Here is a 25,164-nt window from a genome sequence, read left to right as displayed (position 1 = left end):
GGACCTTGCAGATAGTTGAGGTTCATTGATTTTCTTATTATCTAGTTCAGTTCATTTCATTATTTTTCTAAAATTCCATTATCATAGTTTCATTTCTTTGTAATTATTTGTTTACATCCTTTCATTTATTTTCTATCGATTTCAAATCATTTACATGCTTTCCAAAATAGGACTTTGTACATAAATCACATTCTTTTCATAACTAATTATGTTTGTTTAGATCGTATTCTTTTTGCTTTTGTTTTTATCATTTCAAGTCAGATTGTTTATTACAGTGCATAAGATCTCAATATAGATTTCTTTATAAATTTTATCTTTGAATAGAAGTAATTATTTTTAGAGTATAAGTAATTATCGTTCTAGAACATTAGTTTTTAGATAGGTCTGTTTTTATCATTTTACATAATAACTAACAATAGTCAGTTAAAGAGGATCATGATAGGTTGTCTTACTTTCCTTTTCAAGAGTTGATTGTATTCTGAATCATTATTTTTCATTAGGAACATAGGAACAAATAAGATACTTAAAACCATACACAATCATTATCTTAATAAACTCAAAAATCCTTCTATCATATATAGTGCACTTGCACTTCACAAGTTTACCAAGTCCAGTCGATAATTATGTAAGAAATTTAAGAACATTTAATTGACTAAACACCTCACGAGAAGTAAGTTGAGGTAGTTTTTTTATTATACCCTTTATTTTATTTATCTAACATTGGTATGTTGCAAGAAATAGAAGGCCAAGGGATGAAGAGAATAATGGTTGGGTACAGTTCATATGATTCCCCGTACAGGCTAGAAGAGAAATCAGTGGGATGGGAGAAATCAGTTGAGCACCACGGGGAAGGAAACTCTATTGATATAGGGGATACATTAAGAATTATGGGGGTATTGATCCGAATTTTCAAAGTTGATAATGAATGGTTGATTGAAGCCCGGGAAAGGATTGGAAAAGCTTAACAAAAACTAGTTGATTTTAATGTAGTTATCCTGCAAAGCTTTTTAGATCTACAAAAGCAGCCACAGCTAGAGACCATTCATGATGATAGAGAGGAAGAAAATACTAAATGGTTAAATGGAATTTAGTCTCAGAAAAGGTATAGGATGGACCATGATGATACAGTAGAGAGTGTCATATCTTTGGGTACATCTAAGAAGAGGGCTAGTACGCATGGATTTTATTTTATCTCTATTTATAGGAGACATCACAACCATCACCATTATAGGAGGAGTGATAAGGGCTATTTTCCAGAGGAATTCAAGAAATTCAAGCCTCCTACTTTTGATGGTGAGATGACCAAACCAAAATATGCAAAATCATGACTACCTGGAATGAGGAAATTTTCCATACTTAATGATTACTCAGAGAATATGAAATCCAAGATAACTACTTTCAATCTCAAAGGAAAAGTAGATATTTGGTCAAAATATGTCAAGAGTGTTAGAGGAATCATGGAAGAGAAGTTGAGTTGGAAATAATTTGAAAGACTCTTAAAAAATAAGTACCTATTTAATAGGTATTATGGTGGAAAGTCTAGATAATTCAATTAGCTCAGGATGGGTTGCATGCCAGATGAATAAAATACAACCATATTTGTAGAGCTATTGAGATACATGCCATATGTCAAGGATGAGAAAGAAAATATCGAAAGGTTCATAAGTGGATTGCCATAATCATTCAAAGACTAGATTGAGTTTGATGAGCCTCAGTCATTTGAGGAAGCCATCAAAAAGTTGAGGCAATGTTATCAATAGTAAAAATGCAAGCTTGAGTTCAAGCATGACTGGAAGTGTAATCAGAATACTAAATAAAAATGGTTCAAGAAGGGAGGTAGATCTCAAGATGCAAGTGAGAAGGAAAATATGGCTCCTCATTAGAAGTCCAGTGTAGCTGAGAAAGGACATGGGTCTCATCTTGTGGAGAATAGAGTAAAGGAAGTGGAATAAAACCTTTGAAGCGTCGGAATTGTGGTGGAGACCATCAGAAGAGGGATTAGCCATCATATCAGGGGTGCTACACCTCACTTTTATAGTGCTCAAGAGGTGCAGACAAATGGGGATATAGGTCTGAGCAATCCCTGGACCTTTGTTATAGTTGTTAATACACAGGAAGACCACCAAGAATCCATCATCATTATGGAATGTGAGATTTGTGATCAAGTTGTTTCTATTTTTATTGATCAAAGATCAAATTATAGGCATGTTAATCCTAAACTAGTGGATTAATGTAATTTGGATAAGGAAGTGCATGCAGAATTTTGGTTGGTGTAGTTAGCTACATGGACTAAGAGAACAATTCTTCATTGGGTGAAGCCTTTTGCATTTGAGCTTAATGGCATGCCTACAAAAAGAAACCTGAATTTTCTTCCTTTGGGTGCATATAACATGATTTTGGGCATGGATTGGCTGTTTATTCATAGGACGAAGGTAGATTGCTATGACAAGGCCATTGAGTGCCTAGATGAGCATGGTAAGAGAGAGTCTTGTAGGGACATAAGAATACTACATCATTGAGGATGGTTACATCCTTGCAAGCTAAGAGAATACACAAAAAGTGATGCTTATTGTTTTCCATATATGTTTCCAGTGAAAAAGGGTTGGATGATGAGGATAGGGAAGTAATTGAGGAGGTATCCTATTTTACAACAGTTTTAGGATGTATTTCCTGAAAACATTCTAGATTTTCCCCCTCATAGGGAGGTTGATTTCTTTACTGAGTTAATACTTGGAGAAACAACAACATATAAGGCACCATACAAGATGAGCACTCTTGAGTTGGTGAAATTTAAGTTGTAGCTTAAAGCTATGCTTGATAAGGGATACTTAAGGCCAAGTATATCTCTTGTGGATCATGGGTTTTGTTTGCAAAGAAGAAGGATGGTACTCTTAGATTGTGCTTTGATTACAAGAAACTGAATAGTTTTACCATCAAAAATAAGTATCCATTACCTCACATTTCCGATTTATTTGATCAACTAATGGGAGTTGCAATATTTTCAAATATGGACCCGAGATCAAGATATCACCAAGTGTGCATCAAAGAAGAAGACATTTATAAGACTTCATTTCATACAACATATGGGAACTATGAGTTTGTGTTGGTTCCTTTTGGTCTTACTAATGATCTATCCACCTTGATGTGTATGATGAACAATGTGTCTCCTCCTTTCCTCGATAATTTTGTGATAATTTTTTTTGATATATTGGTATTTTCAAAGAATGAGGAAGAGCATGTTGAGAATCAAATATTCAGATTCTTGAGAGAGAATCAATTGTATGTCAGACTCCACAAGTGTAAGTTCTTTCAGACTTAGATTCATTACGTGGGACACATTTTTCGAAGGGAGGGATAAAGTTGGATCCAAATAAGATTAAGGCTATCATGGAGTCACCAACTTTGAAGAATTTGAACGAGGTTAGATCATTAATGTGACTAGAAAGATATTACAAGAGGTTCATCAAGAACTTATCCAAGATTGGCTATCTGATCACATATTTGCGGAGGAAAGGAAATAATTTTGAATGTACTAATGAGTGTGTATCAAACTTTGATCAGTTGAAGAAATTTCTTACCAATGCTTTATTTTTCAGGATTGCAAATCTCGACAAGGAATTTTCGGTTTGTACAAATTACTCCAATGAAGGACTGGGTGGAGTCATAATGCAGGAAGGGCAAGTGGTTTTCTATGAACCGTAGGAGCTAAATGAGCATGAGAAAAATTATGTGACTCCTGATCTTGAGTTGGAAGCTATCATTCAAGCATTGAATATGTGGAGACATTATCTCCTTTCCATAATGTTCATTTTCATGATTTATTATAATGGACTGAGGTGGTTGTTTGACCAAGCCAATTTGAATGCACAATGAGCTATATTATTGGCTACTTTCAGATAGTTTGACTTTGAAATTTACTACAACAAAGGAAACAAAAATCGGGTTATGGATTCTCTCAGTAGAAGAGTACAGGTGAATCATATTTGAGTAGTGAGCGCTTATGTGACATATTTGAATGATAAAATGTTTCATGAAGGGTGGCATAATGAGAGGTACCAGTCATTGAAGCAGAGATTTCGATATCAAGGATGAGGATTATCAACTCATAGCACATGGCTTGGTTGTATTTAGGAGCAAGATCTTTATGCCCGATAGTACTGAATTCAAGAAGCTTATTTGGAGATAGTTTCATGTCAAGACATATACATGCCATCCAGGATACCAGAAGACTTTTATAGTCATTAAAAAGTTCTACTATTGGCCTAATTTGAAGAAAGAGGTGACTAAGTTTGTTCCTAAGTGGTTGGAATGTCAAAAAGTGAAATATGAATGCAAGCATTTAATTGTTTTGTTACATCCTATTCTAGTTCCAGAATGGAAATTGGAGGTTTTTTCGATGGATTTCATTATAGGATTTCCAAGGAAATTAAGGAAGCATGAATCCATCATTTTTTTGGTTGAAAAGTTGATAAAGGTAGCTCACTTGATTACAGTAAATTCTACTAATTCAGCTAGTGAAGTTGCTCAAATATTCATTAAGGAGATAGTGAGGTTGCATGAAGTTTCCAAGAGGATTATGTCAAATAGAGATGCAAAGTTTTCTTCTATGTTTTGGAAGGAGTTTCTTGTAATATTGATGATAGAGCTAGCCTTCAGTACAACTTATCGTCTAGATGTAGATGGGAAAATAGAGAGAACTAATGTGATCCTTGAGGATATTTTAAGGATGTATGGCATGCATCAACAAAAGAAGTGGGATGATTATCTTCCATTGTTGGGATTTTCTTATAATAATGGGTATTATAAACCCTTTAAGATGAGTCCATTTGTTGTTCTCTATAGGAGGAGCTCGAATGCTTCTATCAATTAGAGTGATCTAGTGAGCAAGGTTTTGATTGGACCTGATATGTTGAGAGAGATGGGGAAAAAGGTGTAGGTTATCAAAAACAATTTGAAGTCAACTCATGACATGTAGAAGAGCTATGTGTAACATCATAGATCATTCAAAGAGTTTCAAGTTGGAGAGCATGCGCACTTCCCTATGAATCCCATGAAGAGCTCCTTGAGGATTGGATCACGTTCCAAGTTGGCACCTCATTATTGTGGACCCCTTGAAATCCTTGAAATGATTGGACCAATGGCCTATAGGGTTGCTTTGCCTCTATTAGTGAAAATCAATGATGTTTTTCATGTGTCTCTACTTAAATATATGTATAGGATGCTAATCATGTGATGTCTTTGTCTCTATTGCAAGTGGAACCAAAAGGATAGTTCGAGCTAAAACCTCAATGCAACCTCCAACATAAGAAGCTCATGCTCTAGAATCAGGAAATAGAGCAAGTTAAAGTGTAGTGGAAACACTTTGGGCCTAAGGAAGCTACATTGGACATGGTGGATCAGATGTGGGCATCATATCCTTCTTTATTTGTTGGTTGAATAAAATTTAATTAGGTATATAAATACACACATGCACACACATATATGTCATTGTAGATATTGTATCTAGTTCTGTTTATAAAGCACCAATAAGAAGCATGTTTGTCATGATTTCAATAGTTTTGCCTTGCCATAAGAGTCATAAAACACCTAGGATGGTTGTCCCCCAAGGGGGGGGGTTTGTAACAATCCTGGGTTTAATTTGCATTTAAAGAAATAATGTATGGAAAATATAAAATAAAAAAGACCAAATGAAGGTCATGGGATGCATATTCCAAGATGAGTTAAGGGAAAAAAATTACAATGGGATCCACTTGTGGTGAATTAATTATTGGCTAAGAAAATTGGCATTAGCAAGAGGAAAAAAGAAATAATGGAAAATTATTTATTACGAGCTAGCAAGAATACGAAGAAAAAATGCAAACGAAATAAAGGGAAATGAAAGAAATTACACTTAAGTAGGAGGGGTGGAAGAAGAGACAAGAAAAGAATAAAATAGTAAAAGAATATGAATGCAAGGGAAAAATGAAGAAAAAAAAAGAAAAGAAAAAAAAATAGGAGAGAGAACATTCTAGCATTCTCTTTGGGGAAATGAAAGGAAAAAGAAGAGATAATCTACATCACTTGGAGAACAAATGCAACACTTGGAGAGAGGTAAGAAACACAAGAAAGAGACAAACAAGGAAACAAAGAAGTGCAAGAGGAATTTGTGTGGAAGCCAAGAAGAAAGCGCGAACAAAAATTAGCAATGATGAAAAGAATAGAGAAAAGGGTAGTTGGCAGTAGAATTTTTGTAGGTCATAATGTGCATTTTTAATTATCTTGCTATGATTTGAATACATGGTTCATGTAGTGTCTTTTATTCATTTTTGTTATCATTGGCATGGGGTTTTCCTGGATTGATAGAAATGTATAGCCTTTCCTTATGGCATTTCCAAGATAGCCTTGCCTTATGGGTTCCTTGTTTGCCTGGGCTTTATATTTACAATGCATTTTGGATCCAAGTTGAGGTGGTCTTAGAAAAATCACAAGGGTTGGTGCTAGAGATGGTTCTTTCCAGGAATCCCCTGATAGGTGGGTGGAGACAGGAAAACTCCTTTGTGTATGGTGAATAAATTCTGAGGCATCCAAGCTTGTATTGGTTTTGGTGATTTATGGACCTAGTATTAGATGAAATCACTATGACTTGAGGGTGGACGTGGTTTTCCTCTAGATTCCTTGTTTGGTTATGTTTTGGTTTATCCCACATGATCCTAGATTCAAGCTTGGAATATGACATGAGAGCGATTAGCTAAATGAAATATTTGGTTCAGCCTAATCTATGGTCAGGTGGTACATGGAATTACCTACCTTGGTTGGAAATATGCATATGTTAATATTTATTATTCTTTAATGAAGATCAATGAGCACACATTTTGGGTTTAATGTGATAATTATGTGAATGGTTTGTCATGGATTCATTATGGTTAAATTCTTATTACATGTATGGTATATTTCTTATTATATAAAGTGATCTTGTTATTGATTTTCCTCATGGTTAATAGGCTTTTATATGCTATATATGGATATATGAGCTAAGTTGTGCTATTGTAGCTAGTATGAGGGAGAAACAAGTATTCTTGATGAAAATTTGATGTGAACTAATGAAACAATGAATGAATTATGCATTCATGACCTACAAGTACCATAGTCACAAAGTGTTTGTAAATATGACTAACTTGTGTTAGGAAACTTTGAGAAAGAATATAGCCTTGAACATAACATACAAACTTCTACAAGTGGTTGACAAAGTTCTGGAAAAGTTTGGGTATTTGGCATGAATACTAGCCTTCAAATTATGAAACTATGTCTATGGTTGCATGTACAAAATGAAGAAATCTTGTCCCCGACCACATTGAGGATGGGTTATGCATGTCACCAGAGGCTCTAGTTGCATTGGCATGTCTGCATGCATGCGACTTGATTGCGATCTAGGTTAAAGATTGGTCAAGTTGAGGGAAATGATCACAGAGGGAAGTTAGGTTGATGGCACTATCATCATCTATCTTTTGATGGTTGTAGTATGTTTTGGACAAGTGGACACCATTTCCACAAATGAATCTTGGAAGTTGGGTCATGCATAGTAACTCTAAGGTCATGTTTACCTTGGTAAGTATGTTAATGTGGGTATATGTGGGGTGGGTTGTTACATACATGACGACCAAAATATCATCATCTTATTCATGAATGATCTCTAGCACAAGTAATGGAATATGTAATATAGATTAGGGAATCTGCAAAGGGTTGAATGGCATATATAGTACAAACTAAATCACTTTGAAGGAAGATTGGTTGACATGGATAAACATGTACGTTGTGTGTTCCAACCTTCATCATCACCAATTTTAGGACCAGAGAATCATTTTCAGTAAGTACCCATAAGATTTAATATCTCCTCATTATGTAGTAATCTTAAAAGTTTTCTGGATATATGTTTATTTTCCTTTTTTGGAAGTGAATCAATTTTTTACAATTTGAGATGTTTCTTTGCTAATTAGATTCTCGCCAATAAATCTGATACGAGTGAGATTGGTAAGATTGTGTGAAGCTATTTTCAATAATGTAATTTTTGTGCATAAGCTGATAATTATTTTCATTTCCAAACACATCCAGTGGTGTCAAGTGTTCGAGGTTTCCATTTTCCTACTATGGCATCCACATATTCATTTTTATTACTTACATTTCTTTCTGTTTAAGATTCGATGATATTATTATTTTGTTTCTTTAGGACAAGGTATCCAATCTGCATGTCCTATAATTCGATTCTAGTATTTAATATCTTATGATTTATTATTTATTGATCTTTAGCGATTGCTTGGATGCATTAAAATGATTTTTATTAATCATATTACACAACACCATGATCAAATGTCGGGTTTTCCCCTAAGGTTTAGAGATAAATCCAATCCTTTTGATGAATTGCAAGGAGTGCTAAAATGCACGAATTAACGGATAAATTATTTTTAAAATATGTTTAGTTTACTATCTTAAATCAATTTATTTAATTAAACAAATAAATAGTTTGATACTTTTTATTATTAAATTTTGGGAAACAAAAAAAACATCTAAATGACATATGCGGAGTTCAAAGGAAGATTTTATTGTTCTTCCTCCACACTCCCACACGTCTGCACTCTGCAACTTGTAATGTGATGCATGGTCATTTTATTACTAAAATAATCTGAGCATAATTATAAAATCATATATTATAGGAGACGCAATGAAAGGAGTGGAAAATAGGTTCTAAACAGAGACAAAAAGGTAGCTTTGTACAATTTTATCTAGTTTTATATCATATTTCCACAAGGCCACATAACACAAATTTTCATGTTCATTGGAATTATAGAATTGGAGGAAATTATTACTTGTGCCATAGAAGAATCAAACCCCGTGACTCTCTGCGAAGATAAAGTAATTTCTATATATCTTTTACCAATAAAAACATTGTTGCAGAACAAGAAAATATGTTTATTAGATAACATAAAAATTGATGATTTGAGGTGTCCATAAATAAGTGTATGGAAGGGTAATATATGTGAAGCATGAGAAATTGGTTGACTTTATGTGACATTTTGTCGAAATGTTTCTACAAAACAGGAAAATATGTATGTCAAATACGCTAAAATACAATGCTTTACAATGTCGAAAATAAATGTGCAGAGGGAGATCCTATACAGACCTACAAATGTGGGAGAATAAAGGATCTATTGAATATATCCCTTCTGTGTGTATCATTTCAATCAATTAGAATTGATACTAGCTGTGAAGCCAGATGAATCAATTAACATTACACAATGTTTCAGAGTAAATTCTATTAATTATTCAAATGATGACCTGTTTACGCCAAAAATAACTAATTAATTAGTTAATACTTAGCTTCCAAGAATGTATGCAGAAGCATGGAACATTTTCAAATAAAATTTCTTTTCCTTTATCCAGACACACATTTTCCTACATAACACTTCTTTCTCAAATGAATTAAAATGAGACTTCATTTAATATAACTGTTTGATTGACAAATGTGATATCACAAATGCACTTAATATGAAAGTAACCCGAACATTTCATGATCCAAACATCAATACATCCAAATTTATAATTAATTGATTCATATATACTATCCAAAAACATATGGAGAGATACACGAAATTGCAGAAGAATGATTCTATTCCTTGTTGTACACAACCATTTTCCCACTTGTCACTTCTTCCTCACACACACTACTAAGTCAAATTCACAAATTAGTTGATCAATTCATTTCCTAGAAAATGCTTAAAACTTAAGCACTTCATTTTAATGTTCAATACATTTCACATAAGGTACCTTCAATGCATTACTACATGAGGGAGATTTATGTTGATGGTTCAATAGTTTAATTCTCCCTATGTGAGGATTAATACACAAAGCCTCCTTTCCTAGAATCATCAGACATTGAAAAGGTAAAATATTTACGACATTGATAATACAGAGTCAATAAGCATGCCGAAAAATAGGTTTTGATTCCCCATAATAGTATATATTGATTTTGGACTAGTTGACCTCATGTTGATCATCCCAAAATTAGGATGAAATCTATTTCCCTAAACAATCCTTCAACATCCACATTATCAATATCAAATAGTCCATATTGTTGTTGAGATATATTCTTAGGAATGTAAACTTCTACTAAGGTACATAGGAAATCTAATCTATGAGCATAATAACCACTGCTTTGGTGTGCAGAGAAAATTTGTGCGGGAAGTGTAGCAAAAAGTGTGTGTAGGAATGTGTAGAGAGAAAGGGATAGAAATTGCTTTGCACACCATTTATCGTTACACTAAAATCTTTGCTATGTATGTGGAAAGGGGGTAAGTTTTATGTTACTTCCTCCAAACCCCTGTCGCACACTAAGAATATAAAGACTATACTAAAATTAAAAAATTATAAACATCGTTAATAATTTTAAAATGCTAGTTTTTATCCTAATGTGAGTTGATACAAACCATATTGATTCAAGATAAAAAATTGGCTCAGAGAGATAGTTAATTTTCTACACATATTCTTCATTCGATATACACACAACGTAAAATTTTCATTCCCCAAACTTTAACAATATAGAACTGCTAATTAATTGATTTATGTGTAGCATTGTTTAGAACAGAAGTATGCAGAAGAATTGTACAGAGGGAGAATGTATGCGAAAGTGTGGAATGTTGTGAAACAAATTTTGTGTTTCCTTCTCTTCATGCCCATTCTCCCACAAAATAATTCTTCCTCAAAAATATTAAAAAGACACTTCAATTAATATTCAATAATAGGTGTTTAATTCACAAATGTGAAATCATTGACATAATTAGTATTCGAGAAATGTCAATACCAAGGTTGACTCTCTCTATTTTTATAGTAAAACATTATTTGGTAGTGAAACAAGCTAACAATGTACATATTATTGAGCAATCAAACAATTTCTTGAATATGCATTGATTAATTGAATAAAATATAAAAATACTTGTATTTATTGACAAGGGAGTTTTACTTAATAGTAGGGTAAAGCTAGATTGAACTTTGGGTTTGAAATAACACTGCCATCAACAAGTACTAACCAAATGCAATAATTTCAATGTTTAAATGTCACTATATTGTTACATAAATAAAAAATAGAATGAGAATTAATATTAATAAAACAATATGTTTATATTGATTTATAAAGCTTTCCAAACACAACAATCATGAGTGAAAACTCTATGAATTGGACTATCTCGATTGTGATTTTAAGAAAACTAGATATGGTTTATAGTAACCAATATCAGAACAATATTTTCGAATTGCAGATCATGATAATCAGTACTATCTAGATTGATGATCATCAATGGTTAATGAATACCATTAAAATCAACAATAATAAAATGTCCTTTCACAAATTTTATGTTAGTTTGTGATTTATATTACTTACGGTCTCAGATGCATTATATGTAGTCATGTTGGATCTGAACTAGTTTCTAAAAGCTCTAGGAAAGTGATTGTCTTTGGTTATTCTAAAACTTTTGAGCATTATCAACATTTGATTTATCATATGTATTGTTTTATGAATTTCCTAAATATTCTTGTAGGCCCGTTAGCATTGAACTCATTTCCAAAATCTCTAGATAAGTGATTTGTGTCATTGGTTTTGAAACTGAAAAATGTTATTGGGATTTTGTTTATCAATTGTCTTTTTTTTTTTTGAATTTTCTAAGTCTTGTTGTTATCATTGTTGTTGAAAATATTTTTCCAATGAAATGACTTTTGAAATTGTTTTTGTTTTAAGAAAAAAATACTTTAAATGGAAAGTCTATCATGAATTTGAACAATACTATCAATCTTCTTGGTGTTATTAATTTGGCATTGCACTATAATCTATCATCATCATTCTATAGGATTAGTAAGCTGAATGAAAAAGGATGGGAGGGTTAGGGAGGGAGGAATTTTTTGTAAAACAAAATACCATGCTTTACCTATTACTCAATACTAATAATGAGACAAATGGTTGATAAAAGCAAAGGTAGAAGCATGTGTTGGATCGTTGGCACTACCTGGATAGATAGCAGTAGGAAGTGAATGTGTTGGTAGTGATGACAACATTCAAGCCAGGATATGTGTTGGATAGTTGACATGGTCTGATGGTTCGTGGAAGAAAGTGTGTTGGCATTGATGTCAATTAGATGAGCGTTGAGGCTAGTGGTAGTAGATGATGTCGGCATTGATGTGCTCGATGTTTCAAGCTCAGGCGGAGTCCCATGGTTGTTGCAGTCTACTATACATAATCATCGTAGTCTCAGGATTATAGGAGAAGGCATAAAATGATGACTATGATGATTGGGAGACTCAGGATTTAGAGGAATTTTTTCATGAGGAACCTTTCTCAAATTCTCATGGAAATGATATAGTTACAAGTTCTTGGTAATATCTTTCAAGTGGTATGTTGTTATCCACAAATGGCCCACTCTTTCAAAATTTGTTAACTATCAAATGAAGGACCAAGAAGTCATTAGGAGTAGTCCCCGAAACCTCAGAACCCCAGAAGGTAGGAAGCCTTGAAGGTTATTTAAAAAAGGCTATGAGATTATAGTGAGCAGGGGAAGTCGTAAGCCTATAACCTTGGAAGGTCGAAATCCTGGAAGGTCGAAGCCAAGAGGTTTATTTAAAAGGTGTTACAATATCGCAGTAATCTTGGGTTATGGGAACAAATCATAGAAGGTCGGAATACTAGAGGGGTGGAAGCCTAGAGGTTCAGAATCCCAGAAGGTTAGAACCTCATAAATTCTTCTTAAAATAATTAATTTGGATCACCAACATTGAGGGCTTCGAGAATTAGAGTTGGAAAAAGTTTAGAGGCACATTAAAATATTTATAAAGGAGATTGATTGAAAAACCAAGGATTGGGGGACCCTTTCTCTCACCTTCAATAGGATAGGTGGCAATATATTATGGGCCAGAGATGATATTAGAATCACATAATCTTGGACATGTGACGATAAATTTTTGTGTTTTTAGTTACCCAAAAGGCCCATATATGGGTCACACATGGACCTCTCATAGGTGGACATGTGGCATGGATGACATCAACATCATGTCCACTTAGCACTGAGCATTTCTCAAAGGTCAGAAACCTCATAACTAATTGTTAATTCAAAATGGAATGTTGGGGTTGTGGGGACTAGGAAACAATAGCAAAGAAAACCCATATGTTTATTTAAAATGGGTTATAGGATAGCAAGGAGTTGGGCTAGAAGGGGACAATAATTGACAGGCCATCAACTAACAAAACCCGTAACAAAACATATCCTTGAAACATATTTAATGAATATCCATTCATTCCAATGGGAACAATAAGTAGAGACCAGTGTAAGGTAAAAGAGGTTGACAAATGGAATGTAGGCAAAGCGTAGATTATCCAAAACTAGAGTGCAAAGGAAATGGTGGAAGTCACCAATTGTCCTCACATGTGGGCCATATCTGAAATCTTGAAGCTCGTAATTCATTTGAAATTCAATTTATAAAAATCTACGAGCACCAAAGAATCAGGACTCAAACTCAGGCGACATATTCATATGAGGCGGTGCCCTATGAACGTGTTCTACAATGGATTTGCATTGTTTTTGTCACCAAGGGTGTGGAAGATTAACAAAGGAAATTTAGCCTTCATAGGGTAGTAGGAAGTTCTAGCACCTTGAGGAGTTGTCGTAGTTCATAACACCTTATCTTATGAAGGAGAAGAAGTATAGGAGCCATGGGAGAGGTTCTAAGGCACAAGTGGGCTAGTTCGGAAGCTCAGAAGCTCATAAGATGTATGGAATACATCTTACAAAAGGTTATAAGTACCAAGACTTCTGGGATTCAACTCATATAAGGACATATGTTCATAGGATGTATGGACAGAAAATGAATAACTATGCATAGAGGGTTGGTCTCTCGAATAATGGCGACTACAAAGATCACTGAGTCAAGGAAGATGTTATGTACGCACAGTTTGAATGCATAGACATGAGTAATTAAGTTAATGGAAACTCCACAAAATGAAGACTGCAAGGGCCATTATTTGGAGAGTTAGAATTTTACTCCAAAAAAATCATGCTTGATCTCCCTCACACGCATCCTTGAATAAAATGAAGAATATATCCTTAGGGACAAGAGATTTTATCACATAAATAACACAACCATTTTGGAGAACATTCTAAGCACTACGATAAAATTAATAAGTGTAGGGAGCCTTTCAAGAGTGTATATATTGACTAAGAATTTATTTTGAGTATGGGAGACACTCAGATGGCCATTCTCTACATTAATTGTAATGGATTTGCAGTTGTTGAATCTAGAAAATGCTAAGCATCCCATGCCTAGTGTTTAATGTTGTTGTGATGAATGTGTAATTAGATGCAACATCAGGCTGAAGAGCCATGATGAAAGTATGATTTCAGTTCGAATGGAGGAAAATAAAGACAACATCATTCCCTCTGCAATAGAGGAACAAAATCCAGGGTTTCCATTGAGAATGTGGGGAAAGAAACAATTTTTCCAAAGAGTTGTGTGGAGAGCTATGTCTGAGGGCTACTGAGAAGAGTTTGAGTGTGATGCCAAGAATAGGCTAAGTGTGCCTGTGATGTAGAGAAGAGGGTGAGATTTCTTATGAAAAGGAAAGAGGCTAAGAGTGGTTGAGTAGAAGAAGAAGGCCAAGAGAAAAGAGCCTTGTGTGAGTGTAGGCTACTGCAAAGTGATCAAGGCATATAGTGCAGTGTGGTTTGCATAGAGGAAAGGATGTAGAGGATAATATAGTTGATATTAGGCAAAACAATTGCCATCTACAAATGACATTATTTCATTATTGAGTGTGGTTTGGATCCTGCATACAAGAAGTTGGTGCTTCCATATCTAGTGGGTTTCTGTAGAAAGATTAGGGTTTGGTTCCTCCTACATGTTGGTGATTGGATGAATCCAAGGAGCTACAAGTTCTTTCTTGAAATAAATCCATGATGTTAGTTCTTCTGGTAAGATGATCAGGCTTTTACAAAAGGAGGGAGTTGGTGCTTCTTGCTAGTGGGTGCTATAAAGCAAAGGGATTTGGTGCTTCCTATGAGTGGTGGCTCACAAACAAATTGATGTATTAGAGTATGTTCTCTTATTTACCTCATAATAAAAAACTAGCTTTGGTGGTTGTTCTCTCGGAAGGGTTTCCACATTAAGCCTCTACTCTCATGTGTTTTCTACTCAATATGTGTATGCATGTATTGCGTGTTATGGTTCTTGTTATGATTGGTTAATGGTTTCTCAATCAATGATTGTCAAGTTTGAATCTTAAACATAAATTAGCAGAAAAGTAAGAATTATCCTTAATACTAATTCACTTCCCTTCTCAGTATTAATATTCTTTCCAACAATTGGTATCAGAGTTTGTTCCTTCAGGAAAAGTTCAATCGCTCGAAGGTAGATTAGATGGAAATAATGGCTAATCAAGTTTGGATAACACGAGAGGGAGTTCCATATTTGAATTGATCAAAACTATGAGCTATGGTGGATTAGAATGAGATCTTGTTTAACGATAATCAATGAAGATATTTGGCTATCTATAGAATATGGAGAAAAGAATGAGTATAATGAAAAATCAAAGGATATTATCATGAAAGGGATTTCTAGGCTAGATGTTGATAAAGTGAGCCATTGTAAGATAGAAAACGAAATGTTGGATAGACTGCAATGTCTATATGGAGGAAAACGAATCGTAGCAACAAAGGAGATTGATGAACCTTTTTTCTCAAGAAGTGATCTTGAATCTATGAAGGCTTTTCACAATGAAAAGAAGAGAAGGAAGAAGAAGAAGAAGGAATCCTAGAGGAAATATTCTCAAAGGATTGAATAGCCTTCTTCTAGTGAGCAAGTTGATGGTCATCACTCTCAATAGGATGATGGAGATGTAGAAGGAATTCCATGCTTCTCAGGAGGTATGTTATTGCTCTGTAATAAATATAAAGAAATAGGCTAATCATTATCTAGATATTCATGTGAATCACTTGAAAATAGAGATAACCATGCATCGTGTAGTAGTAATAAAGGTAGACCTACTTTAATCACAATAGAAAATGAGGGATCCTCTAAAGAACAACCTATTACATCTCAAGAAGAGAACATGAATATCCCTAGAAGTGGTGAATATGGAATACTTCTCATGCCTATGGAAGGTTCCATGGACACAAAGAGGAATTTATATCTCTATGGTGGTTTAGGTAGCACTTCTGATAGTGAAGAAAATGATCTAGATGAAAGGTTCTACTTTAGAAAGGAGTTTCTTTCTTCTCTAAAAGAGATGAAGGACCTACCAAAGGAAAATCTCAAGCAAGAGGAGAAACATAAAATTTATGAGTTTGAGAATGAAAACTTGAGAAAAAAAAAGTATAGACTTAAATGCTCAACAAGAAGAGATTAGTAGGATGGATGAGATGATAACCACTCAGTTGAATGCAAGATAATCCCTTTTTGAGAGACTACAAGATGAAGTAGTCTCATCGAGACAAGACTTGGAAAAGTGAAATAAAGAGTTGTCTCAATACTAGAAGCTTGAGGAGATCATAAAAGCTTTGAATAAGATGTTCATTAATTAGAGATACCCTATCATCAAGGTTGGTTTGGGTTTCAAAGAAGAACCAAGCTCCACGAAGGAAAAATCTAAAGGGTCAATCACTCATGTAAGGGTAGTTGGATGTTCCAACAACATCAAAGGAAAAAAGAAAAAACAAGGGAACTTGAGGAAGCAAAAAAATTCAAAGAAGCAACACTCAGAAAAGCAGTGGGATAGATTCAAGTAGCAACAATGAAGAATGCAAGGAAATAATTCAAATTGTCGTGAAAGGAGCATGAAGAACTAGCAGAGATCCTTTCCCCCTCAAGGAAAAAGCCCTTATAAAACCTTATCTTCAATAATCAAAAGCCTTTTCATGGTTATTCTTTCTCTTGCATTAGTTTTGGACATAAAGCAATAGATTGTAGATGTAATACAAGAAAACAAGATGTGTTAGGTAGTAGCAACCCAACAATGCACAAACTGGCCAAGAGAAAGCATGTTCGCTACAATAGGAGTTTTGAAAAGAAGGTTATGAGGAATAGTAACTCCTCCGTCCAATTCCTATGTTATGTCAAATGATACAATTATGCCAATCTTGGGCACAATGCAACATCATGCAAACATGAGAGGTTGAGGCATGCATTCTAGTTGATGCAATAGGATGTAGTAGCTCGCGGTTTGAATACAAAAAGGAAAAATATAACTAAGGAAGTTGAGTGTATCATTAGTGCTTTGTATCATATGATCAATAAGAGGAGGGAAAGAGATCTAAAGGGAAACAAGAAGAATGATTTGCATATATCTATGATGGTCCCTTCTATAAGCATCAGTTACCTCCAACATAAATTGTGAGGAAGAAAGGGTAGCAACAGCCAAACCACTTCTCTCATGCAAACAAAGAAAAGAGGAAGCAAAGGATTTGGGTGAATAAAGCGGAGGTGAAGGAAAAGTCTCCTCTGGCCATGCACAACAAATAGAAAGCTCAAACATTGGAAAGGACGTAACTTGAGGATAATGCCTTTGTTTGGGCTCGACGAAAGAAGGATTGGAAGAAGAAGGAGGACAATATACTATGTGCAAATAGATCCTCTACTTTGCTTCATTAAAAGAAGAGAATAGCCTCAAGTGGAGCTCAATAATTGAGATGTAGGAAAGGGAAGAAGAATTAATTAAAGTGCATCTGAATGATTAAAGGTATAATTGAGACCCCTTGTTGATTACAATAATCAATTTGTCTATTTAAAATATATCAACATCGAAAGAGAAAGAAGAGTGAAATGTCATGGTTTTAGGATATGTATACAACAACATTTTATGTTGTGGGAGAAGATGAGTTGCAACAGAAGTGTTGAATGGAAAAATTCCCACAATCAAGTCAAGTACAAAGGATATGCCCCCACAGAGATGTAAGGAGGCTGATGCAGGAGATCATAGAGCATTGGCTCAGGGGGACCCGCTTTAGTAGCAGTAGTAGGAATCATTTTTTATCCTCATGAAGAAATATTGAATAGGAAATTAAAGGTTTCCATCTTGGATGAAAGACCCTTATTTAACTTGATTTTTGAATTTGATTTTGCCTATCAGCCCTTTGTTTCTAAAACACAATTTGTAGAAGCTATGAATGACCCTTAGATTTTTATTGGTATCGTTAGGAAAATTAGTGGTCTAGGTTCACATGGAATAGCCTTTTGTGCAAATGGGAATTTCCTTCTGAAAGGAAGTATTAGAGTTTCTTCATACAATATCCAATTTGTATCAATTTATGGGTGTAGTTGGTATTATTTAAGCAATAGTCCATATTTGAAGTAGCCTGATCTCAAGGGGAGCATAGTTGATTAATGAATATGCTAAGGAGAAGTGAGCACATCCCTAACAGTAGTAGACGTAGTGAAGAGAAAGCCAAAATTCATCATTAATGGATGTCATTGTTAGTAGTAGTAATACCATGATGAGTTTTAATTGGTGTCAGTTTCCTTTGACTCACATAAAAGATGCATTGGTAGAGAGAGTATATAACCCCCATCCTAAGGCATTCAAAATAGGAGGATTATTCAAAGTAGAGGAAATATATGTTTAGGGGGATCATATAATATATGTAAAATTCATAGAGAAACAACAACTACAAGAGAACTGAGCTTCGATGACAAACTTCTAATGCCCCAACAAGGAGATATCAGCCCTTGAAGAGAAGTCTGTAGACAGACATAGAATGCACATCAACATCCAAATACCCAGTTTGAGATTGAGAGGGAAAGGAGAAGCATCTTGTATCCCTTTGGCATTAATGTAAAAGGGTTAGAGAATGTCATTAAAGAAGTTGTGATGGCCCATGCAGAGGAGAGAATTACATTGGTGGCACATGCAAAGAGAAGTATGGAAGTAGCCTGAGGATTGGCCATCAATGTGGATAATTGATTAGGCATAGCCATAAGTGTCAAAGGGGATATTGTTTGATAGCTGGCACTGCCTATATGGCTAGTGAGTGTTTGGCATTGATGAAAACATTCAATTAAGGAGACGTGTTAGATGGTTGTCATGATCTAATGGCTAGTGGTAGCAAGTGTGTTTCCATTGATGCCAACAAGATGAGAAATGAGGCTAGTGGTAACAAATAATGTCAACATTAATGTGCTTGATGTGTCAAGATTAGGGGGAGTACCATGGTTGTTGCAGTCTCTTGTAGATACCACCAGCAGTCTCTAAGGCAGAGGAATTACATATATAGACCAGCGCTATCCGGTTTAGTAGGGTTATGCGCTGCGCTATCTGTTTTGCGTGCTTAAGCAAGTGATTCAGTTTCAAAAGTGGAAATTCCAAGCACGGATTCAGTTGATTCAGCAAAAGATCCAATCCCACCAGACGCAGATCATCATAGTAGCAGGCTCATTGGAGAATCCATAAAATGATGACCATGATGGCTAGGAGGCTCAAGATTTGGAGGCATTTATGCATTAAGAGTCTTTCTCGAATTCTCATGGAAATGATATAGTTGAAAGTGTCTAGTGAGATCTTTCTAATGTTATATTGAAGTCCACAAATGGCCCCCTAGTTCAAAATGTAGTAACTATCAAAGTACACATGTTGAAGTCCTTAGGCGTAGTCCATGGGACCCCAAAAAATCAAAAGGTAGGAAGCCCGAAAGCTTATTTAAAAAAGGCTATGACATTAAAATGAGTGAGGGAAGTGGGAAGCCCGTGACTTCAAAAGTTTGGAATCCAAGAAGGTCAGAGCCTGAAGGTTTATTTAAAAGGTGTTATAGGATCATAGTAAGTCGGGGTCACATGAACAAATTCTGGAAGGTCAAAATCCCATAGGGAAAGAAGCCCAAAGGGTTAGAATACTGAAAGGTCATAACCCCATAACTTTTGGTTGAAATAATTACTTAAGAGTGTTTGGATTGAGTACTTTATGCGTTAGAGTTGGTGGTAAGTCACGGGAACACTAAACTATTTATAAATGAGATCACTTGCAAAACCAATGATCAAGGGACCCTTTCTCTCTCCTTCAACAAGACAAATGGCAACATATTATTGGTCAAAGATGACATCACCATGACATATTTTTGGACATATGGGAAGTAGTTTAGGTGTTTAAGGGACCATATATGGGTGATACATATACCTCCCATAGGTGGACATGTGGCATGGATGACATAAAAATGGCGTCACCCTAGAAATGAGCATACCCTAGAGGTCAGAAACCCCATAACACATTGTTAATTCAAAAAGGAGAGTTGGGGTTGCATTCTTAATGAAGAGCCAGGCGTTCCATTGGGACCAACAGGTAGAGGCCAGTGTAGGGTGTAGTAAGTTGACAAGTGGAATGTATGCCAAGCCTAGATTCTCCAATAACATAGTGCAAAGGAAAAGAAGGCAGTTGCCAACAATCCACATAGATGGTCCATACTCAGAAGCCTCAAAGATTGTAAGTCATTTGAAAGTCAATTTAGAAAAACTTACAGGCACCAGGGCATCTGAGCTCTAGCTCAGGTCACATATCCATATGAAGTGGGGCCCTATGAACGTGTTTTGTGATGGTTTTTCATTATTATGGTGACCAACGGTGCAAAAGATTAATAAAGGAAAGTTAGAATTTGTAAGGAAGTAGGGAGATCTAGTGCCTAAAGGCCTAGTCGTAGGTCATGCCACCAAGTCCTATGAAGGAGAATAAATAGAGGTTCTAGGGGAGAGGCGATATGGCACAAGTGGGCCAGGATTGAACCCAAGAAGCTCGTAAGATGTATGAAATACATTTTATAAAAGGTTATGGGTACTAGGGATTCCAAGATCCAACACATATAAGGACATATGCACAGAAAATATATTTGTCGATAGTCGAGTAAATGTGCACAAAAGAGTTGATGTTTGCAATAATAGGGACTCTAAAGAACATTGAGTCGAGGAAGTTGTTATGTACGCATAGTTTGAATGCGCATATAAGAGTAATGAAGTTAATGGCGATAAAGAGAATGAAGACTAAAAGGACCATGATTCAAAGAGGAAATAGTTGACTCTAGAGAAATCATGATTTAGCTCCATTGCATGCTTCATTGAATTAAATGAAGAAAATAATCCTCAAGGACAAGAGATTTCATCACAGAAAGAACAAAATTGTGTTGGCATACATTCTAAGCATTGTGATGAAATTAATAACCTTGGGGAGACTTCATGGAGTCTGTAGGTTGAAATATACTTTATTCCCAGTATGGGAGACACTCGGGTCATCATTCTATGCATTAATTATAATGTAATTATAGTTGTCAAATGTAGAAAATGATTTGGATCCAATGTTTAGTTTGTAATGTTGTTGCATTGATTGTGTAATCAGACACAACATTAGGATGAAGATCCATGCTGAGAGTACGGTTCCAGGAATAATCAAGGAAAACAAAGAAGACATCTTTCCCTATGTAGTAGTGGAGAAAAAACCAGAATTGTTATTGAGAAAGATGGGAAAGAAAAACTATTGCTAGAGAGCTATGTGGAGAGCTACTGAGAAAAGGTTCAGTGTGCTTATGTTGTAGAGAAAAGGCTGAGTGTGCATATGCTACAAAGAATAGGTTGAGAGTTCCAATCTAGAGGAAATAGGCTGAGGGTGCCTTTGTAGAGGAAATAGGCTGAGAGTGTCTAAGTAGAAGAAGAAGGTCGAGACTAGAGAGCCTTGTGTTAGTCTAGGTTGCTGCAAAGTGAGCAGAGGACAAAGTATAGCATGGACTAAGTAAAGGAAAGGTTGCAGAGGAGAAGGATGTTGATATTACATAGAGAAACTTCCATCTATAGAGGACATTAGTTCCCTATTAAGTGTGGCTTGGATATTGTATACAAGAAGTTGGTTCTTCAAATGGTGCTTCTGGTAAGTTGATCGGTTGTCTACAAGAAGGATTTGGTGCTTCCTGCTAAGGGGTGCTAGTAAATAATGAAATAGAGTTGGTGCTACCTATGAGTGGTGGATCAAAAGCAATGTGATGTAATAGAGTAGGTGATCTTATTTAAATCATAATAAAAAATAAGGTTTGGTGTCGTTTCTCCCAAAAGGGTTTCCATGGTAAACCTTTGTGTCTTGTGTGTTTGATGTTCATGATGTGCATGCTTGTATTGGGTGATATGGCTATTGTTATGATTGCTTAATGGTTTCTCACACAATGATTGCCTAGTTGGAATGTTAAACATAAATTGGAAGTATAGTAAGAACTAGCCATAATACTGATTCACACCCACCCAGTATTAACATTGTTTCTGTTGTCCCTTAAGAAACCAATTTCTTGGCTATACAAAAATTGTGCTTAAGGCATTAGTGTTTATTTTTTATGTCGCTTAGTTGTCACTTAATTGTATGTTGTATTCTCAAATGAAGGACCTGAGAGACCTGGTTTTTAACCCTCAGTACTTAGGTGAAATGAAAGTCCCATAATGTCATTTGATTAATGAATATGAATGTTGAATGACGAATTCTAAGAGAAGTCAGAGACAATATGTTGTTTTACACAGAAACTACTATTTGTAACTTAGAAGAATTGTAGAGGTAGTAACTTGAAGTATAGGAGTGCTCTTTCAAGGAATTTTAACTTCATTTACATAAACAAATAATGACTTGTTTCCTCATTACCATACTTAAAAGAAGAAGACATATGATGACACATAACAGAGTAGTCACAAAATCATACCCATTAATGTGTGGAAAACTTTTGGTTCTTTCATTAATCAACAGTTTTATCAAGAATATCGTGGCCTAGTCTCCAGTTTCATCAAAATTTGAACCCTTTCTCTGTAAATTTTCCACTTTTTATACATTATGAGATAGTTGGTAATCACCAAAAATGTCAAACTTCTTAACTATCTCCTAATTGTCTAAAGTAAAAATAATTGTAGAATATTACATTAGAGGGTAAAAGACACCTCATTCTCAAGAAAAGAATAATAGGAAGTAACAAAAATTAGAAAATTGATGATGGTTGCTCATTGTTCGGCTATGGCTTCGATATTGATGAAGTTTCTCTGTAGCTGTTCTGATAATAATTAAATTGTTTTAACACAACACACTACATTTTAGCAAAACTCCGTGCGTGTACTTGGGCCCATGTATGCATCAGAAATGTTCTGATTGGATAAAACACAAGGAAACCTGACCAATCACTATTGTCGGAAACCAAAGGAATAAAGCCCAAATTCATTACATATCGGATCCACTTGAGCTATAAACCCACATGCACATTTGAGCGTGATCGCCATCCGATCACCCATTCAAACGATGGTTCGATCCTTTGAAACTCAACAAGACATTAAACTTGTTAAACAAAACCTTATTGTGTCTACTTTTTCAACAAGCCTTTGACTTCCTCACAAACGTGACAGGAAATAAAGCTGCAGTTAAAAGGCTTATCGAGTCCGATTTGAAAAATATACCTGTGCACTTTTCAACACGACATTCATCGAATTTGCTGCCTGCAAGTGGACAACCCTGATCAACTGAGGTTTTAACTCAAATTTATAATTTATTGCATCCGATTTTGAATTAACCCTCGTTCTTGTTAACCATGCGATTACCATCGGATATGTTTCCTTCCAATTGGACGACTCATATCTTCTTGCGGGTTTCTCCCATTCAAAAGCCATTAATAATATAAAATAAGTCATTTCTTTCAAATTTCTAAATTTCCTCTTATTTCCACTGTAACATAATATTTGATTTTTTTCCATTTTTGCAATAAAACTAAAAATAAAATTAAAAGGAAAATGGATGCTACAACATCTGTCTCCACCTAGGGATAGTGCTTTTGACACAGAAGCACTAGGAACCACCAATCAGTGCCTTCACCTTGAGCATGGAGTCATATATTGCTTAACCAATTAAAATTCTATGGAATTTTTACAATGAATTCACTCCAGTATCTACAATGACGGGTTGTTTGTGCTTTAGAACAGGAAGTAATGTTTGAGGTTGTTAACTCTTCCATGTTCTTCAACTTTTGATGGATAAAAATAGGTTGGGAAGTGTTGATTTTGGTTTCAAAGGAGCTCGCAGCAGTTCATTTGATCCTTCCTCCTTCATTTGCATTATTCCATTATAACTCCCGCTACCTCTATTTCCTCCTTCCCTTTCATTCTCCTTATTCTCCTAACTCCATTATTTCTGTTTTCTTCTATAAACCTTATAAACCTCATTTAAACCCTTTTCCCTTGGGTCCCGGGCGCAAGGTTAACCCACCAAACTATGGTCATATAACCCCCAGTGCTAACGTCTTAACCCTTCATAACTGCGCACATACACAAAAGTGTTACCGCCGAGACCCTTCCCTGTCACATCAAGCAATAAGCACGTACTGTAATACCTAGACCATCCGATCATTTCCTGCAGATCTGGCGGTGTTCGCAGCTCCCGCCCTGCGAATCTATATGCACATTAGCCCATGGGGAAGGCAGTTTCCCATCGAACCTACCTACCATGTGTTGTTGTTAGACTAGATCGCGCCCCCGCATATGGAGACCACTCACCTCTGATAAGCGGTGTGGGGAAACTGCTTACTGCCATCTCGTACAACCCCTCGCTTGTTGACATCCGCACAGCTCCTGCTCTTGATAGCCGTCTGATTAGTCCCGTCATGATCTGACGGCCCGCATCTGTCTTCTCCTATTTAGCTCCCTCCGATCCATTCTTCATCGTTCATCTATAGGATCCGACGGCTGTTGTTTATTCCCGTCCCGCCCATACATCCTCCATGATGTTTTCCCACCATTTCCCTATATCATTCACCAGAAGGGTGAAGCGATCACTCACCGAATACTCTATGCAGTTAATACTTCACCCATTGCATTCAAGATACAGCACGGCCAGGGTAGGAGAGTTTTGCCTCGAGCAGTTGAATTCATTTACCAGTTATGGAGTTTTTGTCCCATACGGTACTCTACCTACTCAAGAAGCAAATCATAGTACCAGAAAGGCTGATTTTGTTCATTAAAACACACAGTTTTCAGCAAGGACCCATATCTAATTGTAAATGTGGTTGGTGGTCAGTTATGACCCCTCCACACATAGAACAATAGAGAAATTCTGTAAATAGACTCCATATATACCCAGAAGGAAGATGTAATGGGGGTTGATGAATGTTATCTGGATGTAAA

The 25,164-nt window shown here is 35.5% G+C and overlaps 1 pseudogene; it reads right to left on the bottom strand.

Moving 5' to 3' along the window:
- The window catches only part of LOC149192486 (CSC1-like protein ERD4), a 58,995-nt pseudogene extending 34,349 nt beyond the window's left edge, over positions 1 to 24,646 (bottom strand).
- Positions 24,647 to 25,164: the final 518 nt, after the last annotated feature.

Source organism: Pinus tabuliformis, chromosome 2_2, assembly GCF_031772625.1.
Source record: "Pinus tabuliformis cultivar Carrire ecotype Pingquan chromosome 2_2, CPIR1, whole genome shotgun sequence".
In the NCBI taxonomy this organism is placed as follows: Eukaryota; Viridiplantae; Streptophyta; class Pinopsida; order Pinales; family Pinaceae; genus Pinus; species Pinus tabuliformis.
This window is presented reverse-complemented; position numbering and strand designations above follow the sequence as displayed.